Genomic DNA, 15541 nt, shown 5'->3' on the forward strand with positions numbered 1-15541 from the left:
AAGAGATTGTGTTCTAAACTCCTTCAGTGAAGTCCTAATAATGATTGCTTCACATCACCCCCATCCCCAAGTTGCCATCGCTCAGTGGGATTGGTTAATGTGCTCAAGTCCTGATGTTTTTGTCTTCACAGTGCTTACCATCACCGCCTTTCTTATGGTCTTAACAGCCTACTTAGTCATTTAAGACGAACCAACCCTTGTGATATGATCCTTGAGTCGTGCAGTTTTCGTCAGCATCTCACCTTCCACTGAGTAACATCTGCTTCACCATTTTTATTTCAGCATCTGGTTGTGGGTAGGGGTACCACACTCTACAACAAGAAAGCACGTGCATCACTGGGCCCCACTGCCAAGGGCTCATTTCCAGAGTGCTTTTTGGGGTTGGGTGCTGGTGATAATTTCCCAGGAACTATTCTTTATCATTACTTTAAGTGTTAATGAACATTTGCATTGATATATAAATGTTCTGTAACATTTACATATTGATGAACAGACATGGGGTCAACATGAATAGAGTTTGTCTAAGATGCTTTTCCTCCCTATTGTAGTTAATAATACTCTGTTGTTTACAATAATGGGAGTAAAGTTTATTACAGGCTTTGTTGTTAATTGTGTTTCTGCATTACTGTTATTCATTGTATAAGCTGTGCAAGGTACTTGAGATCATCTTCAGAACACTGGGTTGAGTATCTGCTCACAACATCTGCCCTCTCTGTTCCAGGTCTGTTTGTGCCCTCTTCGCCCTCTTGTACGATTTGGATTCCAAGTCATCCAAACTCCATGGAAGGTGCCCTATCACCTGAACATAGCTCTGGTAATGAACCTGAAGAAGTACCGTCTCTCTTGGCCTATGAATCCCAGTGTGGGCCACCGAAAGAGTATTAATTGTCATTATTCAGGTCACCTGCTGATGCCAACCAACCGCGGCAGTGCCAAATAATAAATTCAAATGGAAAGATGGGTAGCTAAGCAGAGAGCAGTGGATACCCACTTCTGTCTAGATATATTAATGGCTTTTTATATCCTTCCTGAAGGGCAGAGGTTCTGATACAGAGCCCTTAGTAGTGACAATCACCACACACGCCTGCACCCCATACTTACCCCCGCTATACATACACACACTTGCCACATACACACACACACACACAAACGCACACACACATATACACACACAATCTGTCACAAGAACATATACCCGCCACACACGCTATCCCTTTGGTGCACTCTCCCTCTCTCTCTATGCGTCTTTCTATTTTCCTAAATTTAAATTTGGAAAAATAAAAATTAAAAGGAGCAGTTCTATTACATAAAATTGAGGAGGCTTAAAGATAAATGGTCCTGATTAATACGAGTTAATCGAAAATTAAAAGAATTAACTGACAACCTCTTATTGAAAGGAAATTAAAGGAAAATAATAATTGGGTTTAAAGGTAGATGCTCAGGAGTGCTTCTTAAACTGCTAACATATTTCTGCTTCGTGATCTGATGTAAGGAATTGGATGTGACCTTACATTTATCAAATGTTGATATGTTTTTGTTTCATGTCTTTGAAAGGTACTTGCATTTGATGCTAAGCCTTTAAAATTCAAATTGCAAAATTTTGGAAAAATGCTGAAGCATTTAATTACACCATCCCACCTCGTAATGTGTATCTGTAGAGGACATATTTGTCTGGGGTTTCTTGATGCTGACAATGGATACAAGCAGATTCATGCAGTTGGTGCAGTATTCAACTGAGCTGTCAGACTTGGCACTCGCTCATTCTTTGTTTCCCCTGAAACAATCGGCTTTTTGCAGGGTCTCTCTTCTGCATTCTCATCCTCTCTCTCTTCTTCTCTGCAAGGCCACCCTCAGTCTGGAGATTGAGAAATACAAAAAAGAAAAAAAGCAAGGCATCAGGATTTCCCCATCTATTCACTTACGATCTAGAGCAATATCCTGTTATCCATCAAAATTTCCACAACATTTCTCCCTGCCATACCTAAATGTCCGCACAAAATGACTCACTAATCTCCCTTACAAATCTCTATGGATAATAAGCGTATCCTGCCTTACTTAAATGTATGCTTCCTCTGACAACTCATCTGCTATGTTCCATCACCCCTGCAAAGCCCATCTATTTATCACCAACTATTCTATTTTCTGAGGTGGTATTACCTTTATAATTTCTGCATCAAACTAATTTTCAGTTCAACCCCTTCACTGTGAGCAACATGGCCTTGTATTCATTTTCTCTGGCACCAAAACACACGCATCCTTACACAATCATTGGAGCCTCAGGCAGAATTTACAATACCCTCTTTACCGTCGCATCATGCTCCATCTGCATACTGGGACACACCAGGATATCAATTTTGGGTGTAACCACATTCTTCATGAAGAATCGTATCCTAATGCACTGGAAAAGAGCCATCATGAACGCAAGACCATACATCATACAACAAAACTGATACATGCCATCATGTGTGAAGAGCACATTCAGATGATATGAACTCTCAATTAAAATATTCACTGTCCTCAAGTCTAATTTGATGAGCCAGCACACCCTTGCTCCACATCAAAGGGTAATGGGTGACCTTTTTCCCAATTCTCCTTGTTCAGGCTATGAAAGTCAATACACAACCAAATTGCACCTGTTGATTTTTTGAATATCACAAAAGGTGATAACCATACAGGAGGCTCCAGGGGTCCAATGATGCTATAATCATACAGGGGGTCTTTGCTACCTTAGATAAATTAACCATGCAGAATGAATGAAATATTTCTCCTTTTCTGTTGCACCTCTCTTAAGTTTGGTTTTATTTACACATTTTTTTACCTGGCCCAGGATATCCTCATGGGTGACCAATAGCACTCTACAAATCTACTGATTGATTGGTTGAGTTTACCATTAAATAATCCTTTATTCTCCTGCACCCACATACACTCATTCCCCTGATCTAATAAACTTGAACCTATAACCCGGAGTGAACATCATTTAAAACTTTGCCTAATGTCACAAATCCAGAATGTCCAAGCCCCGCTTCGCCACATGCACATTTGAATATTATCATGTCCCAATAAAAAGACGCTCACATTGGCAATAGCCAATCAGTTCTATCTAGCTGCTTTTTTACACACTAATAGTTATAGTGGATGAAAACAGTTTGCTCCACACTTTCAGCATTAATCATAAATTACTACAGTGACTCTAGAGACTAAATCTACCATTAATTTCACTGATTTACCTTTCGCTCCCAGACTTTGGTCTCACTGCAGAGCGCTCAGTGCGATGGTCTTCATATGTGCCAATTGTAATTACAGTGCCTTTCAGTGCATCATAAAAGTGTTCAGGCTACATACCCAGCCAGTCTTTAGCGTCTTGGCAGAGTGCACAGAGCAATGATAGTAGCATAGGTATCAACTCTATTTTGGGTCGATGGTGAAATTCTGTTCCAGCAAGCCTTAAGCACCCATTCGAACCACACTGCACCTAGCCTGTGGCTTGTCTAGTTGTAGGAGGTGAGCAAATATAATCACATATCCCAATCTTAAAGCACCTTCATTGGTTAACTCTTGAAGCAAGAATTGATTTCAAGATTACGTGCATACATACAACCATCTACATAGTTCTACCTGAATGAAAGCTCAAACTAACAGGTGGTCTACGAGACATGACAGTAAAAGATCGCCTGAATTTCAAAGATTTTAAAACCATGAAAACTGAACCAACAAAACAGGCATTCCATTGACTAGCTGCTGGAAGGTAGAATTCCGTTCCGGACCATGTAATACAAAATCCTAACTTTAGAAAAGATAAAAAAAGTATTGGTTTAGACTGTACTTCCCTGAGTAACTTTATGCTAACTCCCCCCAGTGTCCTTTATAACTATTCCTAGTTCAGTGTTCTATCTAAAGAGCTCTCATGCCATGTGGCTAAGTCCACAGCACATTAAAAAATCTACATGCATAAATAAATAAATAAATAAATCCCAGAGAGGCACAACTAGGAGATTTACCAGTTGTTACCCTTTCTTCAGGGTGAGTTTTAGGGCAATTTAGTACTGGGATTCTATATTCAGAGAACCCAAGCAACGAGTGTCAGACAACCTTGGAATCTACAACGGAGCCCCATTGCATGAATAAGGGGACGCAAAATGTTACTTTGCCGAGGGTCTCAAAAATAACTTGAGGAGGGGAGGGGTGAGTAGGACCAAGAGAAATTAATTTTACCAGTGAGTATCTGGACCATTAATATTTGTGAATAACACACTGAAGCCACTAGTTTTCAATAGTGATTGTTTTAAAAAACAATTACACTGGTCCACCACAGGAGTTAAAGTTCATATGACATCTCTTCTTGTGATGTCATCATGTAAAAGTGCACGTGACGTCCACTACCCCTTGATTTTGAAGTAATGACTTTGCAGTTTTCGCATGAAGAGCAAAACCTAGAATATTTCTTTTAGTCTGTAGGGGAAATTCTACAAAAACACTTACATAAGGTAACTTGTTTCTTATAAGTATAAAAACAATGTGGCAAATTTTTGCTATTTTTTGACAGACAGAGATATGAGGTGTCAAGCGGCCTGTTAAAGTAAGGAATTATGAATATTTATCGCAGGAGATGTGCCCCCAATATTAAAACTAGAATTAATACCATGACTTTGCTGCGCCCTTCCCTTTTCATTCCAATAAACTAAAGTCCAATGTGTTCCCCCTTCAACAGCACTACACTGTTGGAATGGACCTACCGAATAAAGCAAGCCGTGTTCCCCTTCTCTCCAAAAATATACCATTAGTGTCTTTTAGATTAAATTTTACAAATCTGACATCGCATTACAAGAGTCTCACTTTGAAAGAGACCAGGAGTCTGATATTTGAGGCGGAAAAAGATCTGTGATTGGAAAATAACTTGGGAAATGTTACTCCTTTACACGCATAGGCCCTCTATTGTGAAATCAAATTAGCTGAAGAAATGAACCGGAAGCATATATTTTAGATCTGATTTCACCGGAAATGAGAAAGCGTTTTACAAGACCACGTTTGAACCATTTACCCCCGGGAATACTGTGCTTTACATGGGAAAGGTATTCATTTAAACTCTACATCAGTTCTTGCGCGCTCTTTGCCCCAGGAGTTCTTAATCATGTTTAGGTCTGCGTAAGAGAGCTTTAGCTCTCCATTGCAAACACCTTATGTTAATCTGTTGATATCTGATTATTTTGCTGCATTCCACACACGCTTCGCTCCACTGTACGTGTTACGCCTCGGTATGTGGTGTGTGTTTATAATTTAAGAAGTGCCCTTGAAAAATACTAAGCAAAAACAGAGCAGACAGCACCGTCGAGGGGAGTTGTAGGGGTCTGGAATGGGTTATGTATATATAGTCGATGAAGTAGTTACCAAGAGCAGGTTTGCAAGGAAAGAGACTTGAACCTGTTTCCCGCTCGCAGCGAAATAGAGTGACAGCAGATAAAAGCTACCAGCCCCCACTATTCTCACTGTTTCCCTGCCTGATGCAATCCCATGGACTCTACTCAGAAACAAGTTATGTCTTTAACAGTAAACATTCTGCAACGACTCTCCTTTCCCATGTTTCCTTGACGCCATTTTCCTCCAGTCATGAGCATGAAAGGCACCGTGCACCAGTATTTCACGGCCCTGATACTTACTTGTGGGTCTCAATCCCCTTCTGTGGCATGGTTACCACTGGTTAATTTGTAAAAAAACATAAGTGATGGGGTTCTCGTCACGAGGCAACTTGCACCAGCCCATTTCTCCTGTTAGCTCCGCCTTAAACAGAACCAACTACTAACCATGAAAGTGGGGAGAGGGTGTGGCATAATGGCCAGACTTGCTGAGCTGGGGAGCCAGGTTCCAGTCTCGGCGTTGTCGGTTCCACATCCTGTGATTCTGGGCAAATCACTTAATTTCCCCATAAACTAACGTGTCCTTAACTGGTGCTCATGAAAAGTGTTGGTGCTGGTGATTAGGTGTCGGTGCTGAGTACCGGAAATCACCGGCTCAAATTAAGCACTGATGGTTACAGACCACTGCATGTGCTGGTGTCCTCTGGTTCTCCACTTATGCGGCACACTCCCTAGCTCCTGCTCTGGTCACCATGTGTCAGATGACCATTGCGATCCGGTGCCTCCCACTGTTATTACTCAGTTCTCTACCTATTCTTGGAGTTCCTGGCTTCCTGCGTTGGGCCTCTTATCTTGCTACAAGTGGCTTTGTGGGTTGCCTCTTGGCTGCCCCCATTAGTAATGCACCGGCTAACAATGACAATCGCTGCCTACTCTACCTTCTATTTGCACTCACATCAGCATCAGATCCTACGCCTTCATCTTCCTCGCCGGTCTGTCAGGCTTAGGCCTGGGAAGAATTTTGAATAATTCCATGTTGCTCTGAGACGTGGAATTAGCGATAATTACTCAATTACTCCTGCTCACGTAATTAACAGTAGTTTGGGGGAAAAAATCCTTCTGCAAGAGTAGATTTTGCCAGCGCGAGCGGCCTGTCATGCTCGCTATTCGTATTCTGCTGAATTTTGCACTGTTTCTTAAAGCAAAATGCATCCTTGCATCCATTTTGAACGCCAGGGTGCGTTTTGTGCTAAGAAAAAAGTGGTACATGCTGGTAGTAAGTCGGGGAAAATCCTGCTCCAAGAGCACATTTAGCGAGCGCAAGCGACTACTTGCTGTTCACTTTGTTACATTTTGCACTATTAACCAGCGCAAAATGCATCCTTGCATCCATTTTGGGCGCATGGGGGCATTTTTGCACTAAGAAATAGCGCTAAATACAGAATGCTTCTTCTTGCATAATTCAAGCGTGATGTCGACGAATCCTACAGCCTGATTGGTTATTGGTTTCGTTTTCTTTGCGTTCCCATTGGCCAGTTCTTCTCGCTTGGCCCTCTGGGAACTGTAGTGTTTTCACTTTTCTTGGCTGCTATTGAATAAAACAAGAAAAGAAAAGCATAATACTCGCCTCCGTGTCTTTAATAAAATGAAGACTTTCCGTCATAAGAACTAGGAAAATCTACATTAGTTGGTTGCTATTTTGGGCTCTCTTTACAGTTTGAATTTGATAAGTGTTCATTCAAAAATGATGAAACATGTTCACAGCAAGCAAAACGTAAGAGCTGAAAGCACCAGTTTAGGTAGAATAAAAAGTTGTTTCTCTTACTGCAAAGGTAGTGATTATTGTGCTAGCTCTAAAACTGGGTATTTGCCGTGTTGTAGGATTTTATGCTACGGTTTATTCGACTGTTTTATGTGTATTTACTTGTTTTATGCTGTTCTATATTAATGCTTCCTTGGTTCAAAGACCAGACTATGTTTCTTTAGATTTTAATAGACAATGTGCTGCTTTTGAAAAAAAACCTGGCCTGAGGTCTACATCCTTTGCTCACCATCAGGCGGTGGCGGAGGAGCGTCACCCCACTGGTCAAAAGGAAAAAGAAAATGATAATAATGTACTGTTATTATCATTTTATTTTTCCTATCACAGTCAGTGGCAGGCGGGACTGGACAGAGCAGGAGGAGTGGTTTGCACTCCCTAAGTGCTCATGGCTGTTTTGACGGCCCTCTTGGGCTGGCGAAACAGTCGTGTGCACTTTGCACGTTCCCCACCAGTCTGCATTGCACAGCCTGGTGAGGAACATGCACAAGCTCCCTACACCGTCTGAGCGCTAAACCACGGTGCTCAGACCAATCACAACGCTGCATTGCAGCATTGTGATTGGCTCAGGGGAGCCTGTGTGCACGGTTGCTTCCTGCTGCCGACCGTGACTGAAGCCAGGAAGAAGGAAGCTGAAGAGGATGAGGACGGAGGAGAGGCAGCGGCCGGCCATTCCAGGTAAGTCCTTTTCTTTCTTTCTTTCATTCCCTTCCATCCACCTCCTCCCGCCCGCAACCTCACCACCCCTGTCCGGTAGAAGCCGCTACTACCATCAGGGCTGGACTGGAAACCCAAAGCTGCCCTGGCACTTTTGTCGGATGGCCCCCACCCCTGGGGGTGGGTGGCAAGCGTGAAGCATTGCTGCTTAACAAAACCAGCCTCCAGCACTGCCTCTTTTATTAATAGGGGCCGATATTGCAGCATGGCCTCCACCACTCCAAAACTGTCTCTCACCGTTCCAAAATCAGCCCCCACCCTTCCAGCCTCCCGGCCCTGCTCACTATGGACCAAGTCTTGTCCCTGTGTGCACACCGAAGACCAATGCCTAAGTCAGGCAAGGTCCGAATAAAGAAAATTCATTAGAGGGCATACCCTCCCCTAGTGTAGCTGACACAGATATGTTAATGGACTTCAGCATTAGAGAATGTGTACACAATTGACCATTAGCATTGCCGTGCAAAGCTTTATGAATAGGCGTTGTGAAAGGGGCACAGCTATCAAAAGTGCAGCGGGTGCCGTGGCATCAGGGCAAAGTGGTCATAAGATCCCAATGCACCCAAATTACTTACCATCCAGCATCCCCGATGCCGTGTAGCATAGCTAAAGAGCAATCGAAAAAGGCACTTTGATACGTCTGCCCTCCTCATTTTGTAAGTGCGTGCACAGCACATGCACACATATAAACTGATGCAGGTGTTTTTATTTTATTATTATTTACCAATCTGATTTGGATCAGTAAAAGAAAAATACAAAAAGTACCCAAAAGCAATTCGTCCCTATTTTTTGAGGGGCAGTTGGGTGGAAGCAACCCAGAGGGTATGGGTGGGGATGGAAGCAAAACAGCAGGGGTGAAGCAACACAGAGGGTGAAAGCAACACAGAGGATGTGGGTGGGCGGAGCAATAGGGAGTGTGGGGACAAGCAACGCCGACGAGAAAGAGGAATGTGGAGCATGGGGAGAGGGGAAGCAAATGAGCTAGGGAAAGAAATGTGTAGCTGTTGGGGAGAAGCATACCGCCGAGAAAGCAAAATGAGAGGAGAAGCATCTGAGGGTAAGCACAACATGGGGGGGGGGTAAGGAGACGGCATAGGCGAGAGAGAGTAACATGGGGCATGTTGGAGTACCGAAGAGCAGTACGCAAGGGAGACAGCTGGAAAACACATTCAATGTTGTGGAGTGCTTAAACAGAAATTAAACACTACTGCTTCAAAACTTAGCAGTGGAAGGAGATACATAATGCATCCATGCTCTACGGGAAGGACAAACTTAAGAAAAGGAAGTAACGGCTAAACAAGCGGACGAATAAAAAGCAAGCAAATGGCAGTGACAATAAAGCCAACCAATGACAAGAAATGGGCCGTCTCTAAGTCCACAGTAAGCTGACGATAGGTCTTTTCACCAACAGACAGCTTGTGTCTAGTAGGTGAGATTTAATGACAAAGCTCTCTGCCTTCGAGCACACGCTGTGCGAACAGTAGCTAGCATTTCACTAATCTCAAGTGGGGGGTAGCTCCTGCTCTTTCCCGAATCAGCAACGCATTAAACAGAGGGCTGCTAATAAAACCAAAAAACAGTGCCGGACCAGTGGAGGAAGCCCAGTGTGTGAAACCTGAAGAAGGCCGCATGGGGAGCATGAATGAGGCTTTTCTCTGTGGTCTCGAGCCGGGTGCTGACAGGGAGGCCTGGCTTGCGGAATCCAAGTACTTCACAATCTGTGGTTGGCCGGTGGAATACATGAAAAGACACATAACCATATATAACTGAGCAATTCTTTATTTATTTACAGACAGTGCCATCAGAACTGGCTGATGAGAGGCAGCAACGCGTGGGGTTTGTCCTTTAATGTAGCTTTGCAGAAAATAACCTAATATCCACCCAACAGTTTAAAGAGTAAATAAGCCTTTTTTTCATGGCACACTGGTGTCTCCATAGGTTCCATACAAAATATATATATATATATATGAAAAAACCATAGGTTTCAGGGACGTTATAGTTAGTTGGACATTTCACTCGTACAAAACCAGAGAAATTCGAACGTTATAGTTAGTAGAGCTAACTATAACTCGCGCCCCCACAATGCACTGCTGATGACGTCACATTTTACATCACTCATGATGCGGTCAGTGACATCACTGATGACATTTCAAATTACATCACTGATGACATCACTGAGGACATCATCCAGTGAATGTGGGTTTCTCTAAAGTTAAAATATATTTTATATATGTTAATGCCAGGGTGTATTGAAGAATTAGTTGGTGTAGAATGGGGGGTGGAGGATTTAATAGGTGTGTGACTGAATGTATAAGTTAGTGATTAAATATGTCTTACTGAATGCATGGGTTAGTGACTAAACTGTGTGAATGTCTGTATCAGTCTCTCAGTTGTTGTGTACGCTACTGCATGGGTTGATGATTAGGTACACAACTATCTATATGGGTTAATTATTGATTGCATGAGTATCTGTATGGGTGCCTCAGTGTTTGTGTGTGTGGGTGGGTGGGCGGTGTGTGACTTTCTGCATACAAGTGTGAGTGGATAATTTACTGGGTGTATGGGTTCACTAGTGCATGTGGAAATAGCTGTATAGGTGAGTGAGTGTGTGTATCAGTGTGTTAGTGAGTGAATGTATGTCTCACTGGTATATGTGTGAGTAACTACATATGTGAAAGTCAGTACATGTGAGTGTTGGAGTATATAAATGACTATATGTGAGAGTGAGTAATTGTGAGAGTGGCAGTATAAATGAGTGTGTGCTTGTGCCAGTGATTGTATAAGAGAGTAAGTATATGTTAGTATCAGGGGCGTAACACAGGCCCCCACAGCCCCCATGGTGCAGGGGGCCCCAAGCTCCAGGGGGCCCCCTCAGCACAGCACTCTTGCCGGAGAGCTCTTGATTGGGCCCGGAGGGGGCCCCTTCATGTTCCTTGCAGGGAGGCCCCCTCAATTTTCATTACGCCAGTGGTTAGTATCTGTATAAATAGGTTAGATAGTGAATGTATAACTGTATAGGTGAGTAAATGGCAGTGTTATTGATTCTTTACATGTCTAGCTAGGTGTGTCAATAACTCAAAGGATGAGTGACGGTGTATGAGTGTTTGTATAGGTGTATGAGTACATATAATAGTCCTGTATTGATGAGTGACTGTATGTATGAGTAACTGTATTGGTGAATGAATGAATGTGTGTGTATTGCTCGGAATTAGTCAGTGGGTATATAGTAACTGCTATTGATTTGTCTATGGTTTTGAAAATGGTAGTCTGTATTTTAGAGTGGGTGTATCAAAGGTTATATTAGAGTGTGAGGAGGTGCATCAGATTATCACGTGGTGTCATTTGAGATGTCATCAGTGATGTCATCAGTGATGTCACTGACCATGTCATGAGTGATGTAATATGTGACGTCATCAGCAGTGCATTGCGGGGGCGCGAGTTATAGTTAGTTCTACTAACTATAACGTTCAAATTTCTCTGGTTTTGTACGAGTGAAATGTCCGACTAACTATATTGTTCTGAAACCTATGTTTTTTCAGTGAATTTCTAAGGTTTTTTAAATGCTATTTTCTAACTATAACGTCCCTGAAACCTATGGTTTTTTCAGTGAATTTCAAAGGTTTTTTAAATGCTAATTTCTAATTATAATGTTCATTAAACATATCGTTTTTTCAGTGATTTTAAATTATCATTCCATTCTCAACCTGGTGAAAACAACTGATATCGCCAGTTTTCCAGCAATTGCTTCCGCAAAAAAAAAATCGCAACAAATGAGAGCAACAACTAACGTTAATAATATGCAGAGTAGTCGTTCCTGTGCAAAAATAACACGAAAAACACCACTTCCCAATATTTTTAACGAGCAGCCAAATCTGCTGTGCGATCCAAAAACAGGAGATAAGCTGCGTTAGCAGCAGGAATGTAACATCTGCCTTTTACTAGTGTAAAATAGGACGATTACCTACAATGTGAAAGGGAGCTCAGCCCAGAATCACATCTAAAGACCAACACATGTCATAGAGCTACTGATCATGCACCTCCGACCCCAAGAAGGCTGCAAAATCCACTGCCACCACCCTCAGGACCTCATCCTGGACCCCCCCCCCCCACTACCACCGAGGCAGCGCACAACAGGACAGCGGACTTTCCAAAAACGGCATGGCCCCTCAGCTACACAATAGCTGAATATTGGGAGATGTAGCAACCAAACATGTGTGAAGGACGCAAGTCACCCACCAATAATAATGCACACAATACCAAGTGTAGCGGTGATGTGCTAGACAGACCTCCCTATGCAGAGCACAAACCTCTCCATGTGTACATATACTGCTGGTGCTTAAAGTGTTGTGGACAGTGGATGCAACCATGTTACCTCAGGCAGTGGGGAAGATCTCGGTCATGTAGCTGTATCGTCGTCCCCTGTAAGCGGAAGTGCAGTGGGCTGGTCCAACATACGCCACTCCAACATAGAAGTGTGAATAAATAAGCCGGGGCTCTGGGCGTGGTTCACTTGTGTGAAGGCCAACGCATCTGCCAGAGCAGCGGCCCTCACCCTGACACGTGGCTGCCGCCATGTCCGCCGGCCTCCTTGACACACACAGGCCCCCTGCGAACACAACACCGCAGACTTATGTCTGTACAGATTACTGCCTTCAATCTACACTGAGGACAACAGGGCTAACAATTCAGATGGAGTGGCGATTGCAGATGACGCAGTCCAGTAGGCAAGACACATTGACACATTGCTCCCAGTGCGGTCCGTCTGGACCACGAATCATCGCAGGCTGCGCACACACTGAGCGCCAGAGGTACCACTAACTCAGTGCACCACAACTCAACACCAAGTGGCCTTGTTAAGGCAGAATTCATTAGACAAAAGACATTGCTACAGTGCGGCCCGCCTGGACCATGCATCATCGCAGGGTGCGCACACGCTGAGTGCTTCAGGTGCTACTAACTCACTGCACCACAAGTCATCGCCACGTAGCCTTATTAAGGCAGAATTCAGTAGGCAAAAGAGAGTGCTACCAGTGCGGCCCGCCCGGACCACACATCATCGCAGGGTGCGCACATGCTGAGTGCTTCAGGGACCACTAACTCACTGCACTACACGTCATCGCCACGTAGCCTTATTAAGGCAGAATTCATAAGACAAAAGACATTGCTACCAGTGTGCCCCGCCCGGACCACGCATCATCGCAGGCTCCGCACATGCTGGTTGCTTCAGGTGCCACTAACTGTGCAGCTCAACTCAATGCCACGTAGCTGTGGGCCCTTGCTGACCGCTGCCTCCGGCCTACACTGTGGTCAGCAAGGCCTAAAATTAAAATTGAGTCTTGATTAATTAATTACAGAGTCCAGTAGGCAACTAACTACAACGTCTTCGAAACCTAAATAATATCCTTGTAGTATCCTTGCTTCAAGAACTTTTTGATATCAATTATAGCTTTAGTGCAATGACCAAATTCATCTTGCAAGTCCAAAGGAACACTGAATGGCAGTCTACACTGCGGACAGCAGAGTTCACAGTTCAAACTCAGTTTTGATTTATTTATTGCAGATTGAACTGTACTCTATGTCATTGGATTTTCTCAAGAGGGAGTCACAAAAAGCATTCCTCGATGTCTGTGCTGACTACTGACTTCGATCTACGCTGCAGACAGCAGGGCTCACAATTCAGATGGAGTTGCGATTGCAGATGAAGCAGTCCAGTAGGCAAGAGACATTGCTCCCAGTGCGGCCCGCACACACCATGCATCATCGCTGGCTGCGCACACGCTGAGCACCACATCTACCACTAACTCTATACAGCTCAAGTCAACGCCAGGTGGCTGTGGGCCATTCTTGACCACTGCCTCCGGTCTACACTGCGATCAGCAGGGCTCACAATTCAAGATTAGTACCGATGCAAATTGTGTAAGAGACTATAATCGGCCAAGAAAACCAAATGCTCCCAATCTGTGCAGCTAAAGTCAACGCCACGTGGCTGTGGGTCTTTGCTGACTGCTGCCTCTGGCCTACACTGTGGTTGGCAGGGCTCACAATTCAAATTCAGTCTTGATTCATTAATTTCAGAGTCCTGTAGGCAACTAACTATAACGTCCCCGAAACCTTCACATTTCGACAACGTATTCCATACATATTTAATCTTTTGTTACCTACACTGCGGTCAGCAGAGCTCACAATTTACATTGAGACATGATTTATTAATTGCAGACAGAATTGTACTCTATGTCCTCGGATTATGTTAGGAGAAAGTGACAACAAGCATTCCTTGATGTCTGTTCTGACTACTGCCTTCCATCTACATTGCGGACTACAGGGCTCACAATTTAGATCGAGTTGCGATTGCAGATGACGCAGTTCAGTAGGCAACAGACATTGCTACCAGTGCAGCCCTCCCGGACCACGCATCATCGCTTGCTGTACACATGCGGAATGCTTCTGATGCACCTACCTCAGTGCACCACAACTTATGGACCCTTTATGATAGAATCTTTTGTGTATGATTTCAGATCTGCTGCCCCTACCTCAGTGTACCACAAGTCATTAACCCTTTACGATAGAATCTTTTGTGTATTATTTCTCATCTTAGTGCAGCACAAGTCATGGACCCTTTATGATTGAATCTCTATGTGTGATCCGATGATTACTGTTTTACTTGTTACCAGCGCCAACCAGTCCCGGAGGGCTGGCTTACACTCAACCCACACACATCCAGCACAGACGTCACTGGACATGTGACCCAGGTAATAAAAAGGAGTCGAGCGCAGGTGCCTGTACCCAGTTTCACTATCTATCTGTGTCCGTGTGTTCGTTATGTATGCAAGATGCTGCCCCTGGGCCCTACCACATTACATTGTGCTGTGGACAGCGTATGCAACCATGTTACCTCTGGCAGTGCGGAAAAACTTCGGTTATGTAACTTTGTCTCGGTCATTGTACAAGTACGTACGTAGAGATTGGATCATTAGAGTACTGCAAGGAGAGTGTATAGTGAATTTATAAGTGTTTGGGGATTGGCAGAGTGATTGTATAACTACATATGTTGGCGCAGCCTAACCCCGAACACGAGCTTGGCTCTAATTGTCTGCCCTCCATGTGCCAAAAACTGAAACTTGTTCTTTCCATGGCCCTGTATTGCTACAGCTGCAACACTCCACTGAATATGCAATAAACATTCATATCCACACAGATGTGTCATGTCCACAATCTTTCATGTGTGGAACTATGGATGAATGTAGGGTCAGTGATTCCCCGTACCTTCCATGTTGGCCATGTTGTGGGACTTGGCTCACAGAGTGACACATTGGCGCTTGCGACCCGGGTGACGGCAGCACCACAACACGGACACCCACATCTGTTGATTCCTCCCACAGCTCATGACGGAGCCACGCCCATAGCTCCGGAGTCATTCTTCACAGCCTCATGCAGGACTGGCATATGCCAGGCCAGCCCACTCCGCTTACGCTTACAGGGAAGGACAACAACGCTACATGGCCCAGGTTTTCATTGCAGTGATCTGCTGGTCACAGGCCTAGTTGTCAGTACGCCACAGCCACTCAATCACGGCTGGTATACACCTACACCACACCCATCCAGCACAGATGTCACAGGACACTGACCCTGCCAATAAAAAAGACAGGGCGCACATGCT

At 44.1% G+C, this 15541-nt stretch overlaps 1 protein-coding gene across 9 annotated transcripts in view; it reads right to left on the reverse strand.

The window, feature by feature from the left end:
- Positions 1-15541, reverse strand: part of ZNF469 (zinc finger protein 469) — a 295216-nt gene that overhangs the window by 240507 nt on the left and 39168 nt on the right. For 4 of the 9 annotated variants that reach the window (XM_085639383.1, XM_085639380.1, XM_085639379.1 and 1 more), the window contains one exon: positions 1639-1855. The gene's annotated coding sequence lies outside the window, so the exon portion shown is untranslated. Of the gene's footprint in view, positions 1-576; positions 1856-2305; positions 2399-15541 lie in introns of those variants that run through there. The other 5 variants (XM_085639381.1, XM_085639378.1, XM_085639384.1 and 2 more) reach the window with 3 other exon arrangements.

This window comes from Triturus cristatus, chromosome 12 (assembly GCF_964204655.1).
Source record: "Triturus cristatus chromosome 12, aTriCri1.1, whole genome shotgun sequence".
In the NCBI taxonomy this organism is placed as follows: Eukaryota; Metazoa; Chordata; class Amphibia; order Caudata; family Salamandridae; genus Triturus; species Triturus cristatus.